The sequence below is a fragment of the Macrobrachium nipponense genome, chromosome 42 (assembly GCF_015104395.2).
Source record: "Macrobrachium nipponense isolate FS-2020 chromosome 42, ASM1510439v2, whole genome shotgun sequence".
Lineage (NCBI taxonomy): Eukaryota > Metazoa > Arthropoda > Malacostraca > Decapoda > Palaemonidae > Macrobrachium > Macrobrachium nipponense.
The window spans coordinates 14,029,271-14,038,846 of record NC_061103.1 but is presented as its reverse complement, the minus strand read 5'-3'; positions in this window follow the sequence as shown (position 1 = coordinate 14,038,846).

The window sequence follows — 9,576 nt, the reverse complement described above, 5'->3', positions numbered from 1 at the left end:
ACGGTGTCAGGGAATGTGGTGAGACGACCCAGGTCACGTGTTGGGGTTAATCCTTGGTATTAGTCCTGGAGGTCTGACATTTCTCATTCTATCATTGCAGATGACTCATTTTTATCTCATCTAAAACTGTAAGGGATTCTTTTCTCTTTACAGTGATCTTAAACTGAGAAGAACTCGGTTTCTCAATGTACTCTCCTTAAGATTTATTCTGTGGAAGGAGTCTTGGTACGTTTTTATAATCTACACTTTCAACTCGACGCGTTTATGGAGGTATATTATTACATGTTTTTATAGAAACATTTACATGATTATACACTGTAAAATAAAATCCTGCCGTTTATCCCTACAACTCTCTATGGCTTCTTTTAAATGGTGGAGAAAGGTATTTTTTTCAGATTTCTAGATGAAATGGAATATGGGCGTCTAAAGGAGATAGAAAAGGATTTGGTAAAGGAATTATATCATGAGTGTGCATGATTTACAATTCATACCAGTGAAGTCTTTTTCAGAACTATCATTAATTACCTAAAATGCAATTGTCTGTTATCTTTCAATATGATTTACCATTTGTTCATGTTATACTTCCTATTTTGTATGGAACGACGCATTCAATTTGTTATCACATGTTTCTTTGGCCAAAAATAAACAGGATTTGTTCTTGCCTCATCATGAATTTTTTTTATCCCATCTCAGGATGAAAGAATTACCAAAAGATATTGATAAAAAAATCATTAAATGCCCTACACTCAATTCCTTTTCATGATTTGCTTAATATTAAATTTTGAAAAAGATGGAGTGGTTCAAGTGGAAATACAAAATCAAATAGATGGCAAAATTAAAGTTTTGTATTTTGATTTTTTGGCCCCACTTTACTATATACATACATACTACATACATCTATATATATAAATATATATATATATATATATATATATATATATATATTTATTTAATTTATATTTTGTTCAGGATTTCACCCAGAACCAAGGAAAAGTAAGACCTTTATAAACCATACTCATTCATTCTTGCCTATATGCAAGTTGCCCCTGTGAACTGGAAACCTCCATTCTCTCTAAACCCCTCTTTCCCGCCCCCCCCCCCGTCCCCCCCATTGGCTGCTCTGGATTTGATCTCGGCAGGTTTTCCTGAGGAAGGAGGAGTCTCTCTCAGCCGAGATTTTATAAGGACAAGGCTCCAGCCGCTCTGTCTCAGAAAAGCACAGACGTTTCGAGGATTTCAAGAGTCCTTGAACTTTCTCATAGTAGATCAGACACCTCTCCCCTTCAAGACTCCACATTTCCCCCCCTTTTGCTCCCCTGCTTTCTCTGAGGGGATCCCACAATTATTCTTATACTGTCCATAGTGCAAAGGATTGATCAGCAAATGAGATGACCAACAAACCAAGGATTTCCAGGTACTGTGAGGTTGAATTTAGTGCAGTCAGATGAACGGATTCTTGCAAAGTATAATTACGAGACTTATATAAATGCTTGTTTTTGAACTTCCAATTTGTAGACACATGCAAGCAAGTAATCACTCCAGACTCACTCATATGTAGGTAAATATATCTTACCCGCCCCCCTATCAAAACTATACAAGCGGCAATTCTTACCTGTCAGTAGCGGCCGGCCTCTCTCTGCAAGCATTGTCAAACTAGGCTAATGAGTTCACATAAATACAAAAATATGCTATTTATTTCCCAAACCAGATGAACATAAAATGGAACAAAGTGATTAATAAGATCCATATTGAAAAACTAAGGTTTGAGAGTGGAATTAATCATTCCACTCTCCTGAATTAGTCTAAAGTAATCGCCCCAAAATCTCAAATTGTCAACCTCTACATTTCAATAGTCAAACTTAGACAATCCCATTTCTAGAATAATGACATGGGACCCACCTGAAAGAAAGAGACATATCCATTATATTCCCCACTACACAATGTTAAATAAATGTATACACTTCACACTTCTCTCTTTTCAAAGGCAACTGTTTCTAAGTCATTTAAATATGTGCCATACCTTTTGATGGGATCTGTACCAGCCTTCCCCCTTATCTCAAAGGAATGTGTGCTTTTCTCTTAAGTGTCTCAAGTGGTTGGACCTATCATGCACGCACAAACGGATGCATGCATCCACCCCACCCTAAGATCCCCATGGCAACTGATTGAGCAAACATCGGCTGCACATAGCATACTCATCAAATTCCTTTGTTTCCAAGAAGGCTATCTCTAGGTGCTCTCTGTCTCCAGGTCAAAAGCTGATATCACGTAGTTCACTAACACATTAACCCTTTCATGTCCAACTGACGTAATAGTACGTAAAAATACTCTATCCCCTATCTATCCAACTGACATAGCGGTACGTAAAATTTACCGACATTTTTCGTACGTGTGGTAGGGGCATTTTTTTTTTATTTTCGGTCAAGTAACGATTTCCATAGGTTAGATCATACCTTGGACCGTGTATCTCGGGTATCAATACGCCAGCAAAGTAGTTTCTGTACTGCGTATGCTCAAATCCCTGGCGTAGTAAAATTCTCACAATGAAATCAGCTGATCGCACCTACACTTCCCTCTCAGTGACCCATGTGCGAGCCATTGATGACACAAGTGTTTGTTTACATGGTTACATCACACAAGAACAATATTTTTCCAACATACATTCGCATAGTTTTTACGGTAAAAGTAACGGAAAATGTGTTAATGCATCCCATAAGAGACGATTAGAGTTTCGGCAGGGCTCTGAATCTCCAGAAGATGCCAAGATAAGGAGGCTTCTAATGGACTATGACTTTTCTTGGAAGGCTCGTAGGATTAACCTAGCCATGGAACTATTTCGTCTGGAGTAAGAGGAAGAAATTCGCCTGTTATGTATAGCTTTTGGGCTACGAACGATAATGTTGACAACGGTAACATTTTTTTTTTTTGTATCAACTTATAATGTCAAAATGAAACTGTTGCTGTTACCAAAGCCATTTTTATTAACTCTCCCTTTATTTTTCAACTTTTCCTCTACATTTTTCTATATTTACAAAGTAATTCCTATGAAAAATAACCGAGATAGGGCTCTTCAAAAAATTGTTATTCTAGCGATAAATGTTGACAACGGTAACATTTTTTTTCGTTTCGATCAACATATAACGTCAAAATGAAACTTTTTACCATATCCAAAGCCATTTTTCTTGACATTCCCTTTATTCTTCAACGTTTCCTCTATATTTTCGTATATTTACAAAGGAATTTCTATAAAAAATAACCGAGATAGGGCTCTTCAAAAAAGTTTTTTTTCTAGTGATAATTCTCACCATGCGCCAGGCAGAGCGCTCTGTTTCTTACCATCTATTCTATCAATTTTTTCACCGGCTGGACTTATTCGTTTTCCAATGTTTTATATATCGATATTTAGAGGATTTTGTTGGCTTTCTCATAAAAAATAGTTCATTCGCCTAACTGTTATAGCATTTTACCTACGATCGATAATGTTTATGGTAACATTTTTTTTTCGTTTCGATCAACTTATAACGTCAAAATAAAACTGTTGCCGTTACCAAAGCCATTTTTCTTGACCTTCCCTTTATTCTTCAACGTTTCCTCTACGTTTTCGTATATTTACAAAGGAATTTCAACGAAAAATAACCGAGATAGGGCTCTTAAAAAAAAAAAAAATTCTAGCGATAATTCTCTCTATGCGCCGGGCAGAACGCTCTGTTTTTTACCCTCTTTTCTATCAATTTTTTCACCAGCTGGACTTATTCGTTTTCCATTGATTTATATGTCAATATTTAGGAAATTTTATTGGCTTTCTCATAAAAAATAATTCATTCGCCTGACTTTCATAGTTTTTGGGTTACGAACGAAAATATAAAAAAGTAAAGATTTTTGTTTGTTTGTTAAATAACTCACATTTTTTCGTATTTAGAGGGCTGGGACTCTTATTCTGACTATTCCACCATAAGATACTAACATTTAGAAAAGAAGGACAGCAAAATTAACGTTGTTGGCATAAAATTTATATTTTTGCTGAATTTTCGAAATAATTATTTTTTCGCACTGTCGAGCGCTCCCAGACACCTCGGATATCTGGGGACAGTTCTCAAAACTAAGCGGATATGAAAGAGTTAATTTCTTCTTTTAATATATATATGAATGTGCATGTGTGTATCTGCTGTTCCAGTCCCTGTGCTATCCATTTTTTTAAATTTTCTACTTCCAATGTCATACTCAGAATTATCAATAGTAAAAAGGAACAACGAAATGCCTGAACCAATCAACATACTGAAACCTGAAACTTCAACAAGAGTATCCTTGGGCAAAGCATCCCCAACCTTGATGTACACGTTCGAAGACTCCCCGAAGTATACCTTGAAGTAGTAGCCAATCCTAATGACGGACCGGCTGGATTTGTGCAGTTTATGCATCGTCTTGATGCTGGGCTGTAGTTTCTCTGCCGTCAGGAGGGCAGTGAGGTTGCTGCTGTAAAGCATCGTAAGGACCAGGATGTAAATCGACAGGCACAGAATCCACACTTTCATGGCAGTTCTCTTCGGAATCTGAAGCTGGGGTTCTCGCAGGTGGTACCCAAAAGTGTACAAGTAAGCTATTTGAAGTAACTTCAGAGATTTTACTTCTTCAACGCTGCAATGGGAAAATCAATCTGATTATCATTCCAGTTAGTTGTAGATCCATTTTTATCTAAATTTTTATTTGTTTAATTTTTGTGCGAGTTTTTTTTTTTTTCATCGATGATGAATATTTTTTTTTTGCATAATGTTGTATGTGTGTTTTCTTGGGTATCATTCAAAACAGCAACAGTAGTTTTCAAGTTTAGGAATCCTGTTCGTAATATGAAGTTCAATTTTTTTTTTGTTTTATTTCTCTTCCTCTCTCTTCTCTCCTCTCGCTCTCCTCCTCTCCCTCTTCTCTCTCTCCTTCAATATTAGGACCGTGGAAACATTTGAATTTCAAGGAAGATCAAATTAGTACTATGTAATTCCTGAAATCCTTAAACCGAACTCTTTTAATAAATATCGGCATTAGAACCTAACATACCATGATGTTGATATTTTGGAACTGAACCAAGATCTAGAAGCGTTATGACACTAGTTACAGATTGCTGGTGGAAAGTAATTCAGTAGAAGAATTTAAAAAAGAAAAAAAAATTATACACTCCTTTCCAGTGTTGAACGGCATGAAGGAAAAGTTGCAATTATTAAAAAAAGATCGTGGAGCAATATAGCTTTAGGGCATAAAAAAATTAAATTGCGCTTTGGTATCGCACTAGAATCTGATTTAACACTTGATGCACGAGGACAGAAGGGTGAAGTTGTAAGGTATAGAACTATATCGTAACTTGGAAATGCTTCCCATTTGCAAACTTTTCTTCCACATTCCTCAGCATCCTGCAGGTCATCCGTAAGGGATAAGTTTGTCCAGGTCAAGTATTAGGACTGAAAAGGCAAGTAGTCAGCCAAAATTCCAAGGATATTCAGATTTAGGTGAAAATTCCTTCGCATAATATGAGATCACTGATCATTGGTCGAAAATGTTTCTGTCTAGGTTGGGTTAGTATTGCTGCCTCTCCATATGCTGGGTTAAAAGGTGTTGAAAGAAAACCAACTCTTGGTGGTGATGGGTTAGCAAGTGCTGGAAGAACCTATCTCATGGTGCTCCTGCTTCTCTGTAAGTAGACCATACCAGTAACAACCTCTCAAAGGAAACAATTGACATGCCATCATTTAGAGAAGAAACACCTACACATTCTGGTCCTTATTGTATGAGTGGAGACAGGTATTTCCTAAAGGGAATACTGGTCAATGTCATGATAAAACCTCCAACATTATTATAGTGAGACGCCCAAGGAAATCTAGAGGAACCTTACAAGGGATTCTGAACCTCAAAAATCCTCATCCGTAACTTGAAAAGCTTCCAAACCTTGACATAAACATCGAGGAAAAAGAAGTATTGACTCATGATACGCTCCCCATCAGTGGTGTCCCTGTCAATGAGAGAGTGCCTTTCGATGTTCCATGTTTACACATAGAATATTCTCAGTTGAAGCTACTTGACTAGCCAGAGGTCTCTCGAACAGGGGAAAAGAGGTTCCCCTGGTTCGGTTCTAAATGTTTCACCTTGCTTTTTCTCTTATTTTTACCTTTAGCTGCTTTATGTTTTATTGGGCATGTTTTATGAGGCATCTTCCTTATTGCGTGCTATCCAGCCTCCCAAGTGGAGTGTAGGAACTTTCACATTCTTTAAATTTTCTATTTACATAAGTATAAGAAAAAATAATTGTTAGGGATGGGTTGTATGCCTAGGGTTAAGATTGCCTTGATCCAGAGTTCATTACAGATAAAGGAAGGATGGTTCCTGTTCACGTCCCCAGTCCTAACAGGTGGCTTGAGCTTCTCTTGTTTTGGTGCTACCCCGAATGGGTAGGGTATGGAAGGGAATGTTGGGGAAGTAGACTCACTGTGCCAGTCGTGGAGGTGATAAACTTAATGATCTAGCAATAATGCTTATTATTCAGTGGTATTCATTATTAGGTTTTTATTACTTTATACTGATTTGGCAAGAGATTAATCCCCTTCCCCACCTACCCCTCACCCCCCGGATCCGCCAACTTCCACCTGACACTGTTGACAACCCATGTGCATTCCATGGTCTTCTGCAGGGCTTCATTAAAACTTCGAACATTTAAGAATTTAATTCAGACTTCATAGTTTAAAACGCAAATTTCTCAGAGAACTCTGCAATAGTTCCCACTATTGTATTGATGCCATTGTGTTGGAAACATGATCGTCCTTTGGGCGAATTCAGGAAATATGGACCCAACTGACTTTCAGATGTAAATTTGGAGGAGGCCTGCGTGAGGCTCTTGGCGCTTTGGGAGCACTCTCTGAAACCGGGATATTTTGCAAATATGTGATTGTTTTTTGTTTCAAGAAATGAAATTGATTTTGAATATTCTTCTAACAAGCACTCTGAACAAAAGTCTCTTTAAAATGACATATATGAATCCTTTAAGGTATTTAATGTATTCGAATTTTATTATTTCGACTAATCTCATTTACATTTTTTTTTTCGCTCCTTATCCTTTTTATCTTTTCATTCGTCTCTTTGATGAAGGAGGACCCAATATTGATGACGAGATTTTAAGATGATTGCGTTTTGGCCACGGATAAAGTTTTGATATTTGGGACTTCTGCGTGACCTCTGTTGGTTGGATGGGAAACACGGTTATGTTATTGGTAAGCCGCCGTCAGTGGAGAGCCTTTTCAAATCTAATGAAGCCGATGACTGACTTTTTCTGTTTTGCGTCTTTGATACGCGCAGGATTAATGTAGGTTTATTTTATTTTTTATTTTTTATTTTTTTTTTTACGTTTCGGGTGATGATGATGTTACTTTTCTTACAGTGTTTTATTCTTGGGGAATTCCTACCTAATGGTGAAGCAGAGCGCTAAGAAAATTCTGGGTTATTTTGTTCGTTGTTAAGGCTAGCTTTGCAAAGCGAATAGCAATCCAACGCAAAAGCCTCGAATGTTTTCATTACTATATGAAACAGCAGAACTTTAAGGTAAGGCATTTGTATTTTATTTTACTTTCATATTCGCAAAGATTTTTTGTTTAAATATGTCAATAGATCCTGAAATTTTTCGAAACATGCTCTGCTTTTCTTTTAGTGTTGGTTTGATTTTCCTTCTCCTAGACTCGGATGACAGCGTTGCAATTTTCGTTGAAAGCAATTCTGCTAGTGGTCATTCTTTCCATAGTGCAATGTTTTGAAATATCTTTCGTTCCAGATTCTAACTTTCTAACTTCATAAACTTGATGTACGTGAGTGACTGAAAAGTGGGCGTCCCAAAGCTTTTCATTTATTCATTCTGCTTTTGTCCCGTTTGATTTTATTTTTCGTAACATTAGTGTAAAGGGATGTATATCAATTGTAAATTTTCGTGTTTGTTTGTCTTTTATGCTAATGGCGCCTATTACTTTTACGAGAGACCAAATTGCAGGATGTTTTTTTATTTTCTTTTGTTTATTTATTTATTTATTTTATGATTTTTTTTTTTATTTTATTTTTTTGGGGGGGGGGGGGGTTGGGGGGGGGGGGGGGGGGGCGCTGCACAGCCTTGGGACGATTCCTTCATTCAGATCTTCGGTTTGGTCTGAGTTAAGTCGATTATTATGGAGATTCTGCTAATGGTAATCTTTGCGATAGGATTTTAAAGTTGAGCTTTAGTTTTTCCAATGAGTAATGTCGGCTGCAATGGAACTTAGCCATTCAATTGCAAACGTTTTGGTTACTGACAATGTACTTGTTTCTTACGAGAAGGCTTTATTTATTTATTTATTAGTGTATTTATTGTAGCTTGCCTAACCTCGCGCTCTTGTTTTCTTTCGCAACATTGTTGATGTCAGTTTGTTAGTAGCTGGGAATAGCTGATTTTTGTTTCTAGGCCAACCTTTGTCTTCAGGTAGAGAATAAAAAAAAAAAAAATTAAACTTTCTTTAACTGCTCTGTACTTTGTGCTTTATACTCTTCCCCCAAAAACATAATTACATGGCTTTGAATATCAAAATATACCTCGTGAGAGGCTAGTTAATTGAGCGCATTCTTTTATCCTGTGAGAGGCACAGGTTGAGCAGGTACCTCGTTCGGTCTAGAGCCCTGGATTAGGAAAGCCGATGTTGTGCATCTCTACAAAAAACAATTCTTTAACTTTTTGGGTTATACTGCATGACCTATTTGGTCCCAGTTCCTGGCCTTTGGCCAAGACCTGGGATTTTATCTAATCCTTCGGGCCAGCCCTATGAGAGCTGAAAGTCAGCTCTGTGGTCTGGTTAAACTATTTTTATAATAATAATAGCCTTTTTGCGTGGGATACAAGGTTAAGCAAATCTCCAGTGATCAAGGGTCCATCTTGCTAATGATTAGCTTAACAAATTACCTGCATGTTCGTTTGAAGAATTTTTTTTTTTTTTTTTTTATTTTTTTTTTTTTTTTTTATGTATGGTTTCTGGTTCATTTTTATTCCGATGCTTAGAATAACCAGTATTAGGATATCCGCTTAAAATGTGTTGTTCAGTTTGTGGAGCCCATCTCATACCTTCTGTTATTCTCGGAACTTATCTTTTTCTGTGTTTTCAATATTTTAATTAGAATGCAGAACCAAGCCCCTGGTGCCATAATGCACTGCCAGTGAAGACATTGCTGAGAACATGTCTGAAAGACTTGAGAGTTGTCGAGACTTCCCTGTCAGGCAGCCCCATACGAGAGAATTATGTCGAAATAAATCCCTCGGGAACGACCTATGAGAGATGATACTCAGATTCATGGTCTAGCAAAACTGTTAATAATAATAATAATAATAATAATAATAATAATAATAATAATAATAATAATAATAATAATAATAATAATAATAATAAGGCAGTAAAATTTGTACAAGTGAACTGATTGTTTAAGCCTACAATTACTAGACAAGTGGATAAACTGTGAAAATAATCAGTTACTCTCACCAAGACATTTTGGAAAATTTACAAACAAATCGGCTGAGACAAATAGCAGGCTTTC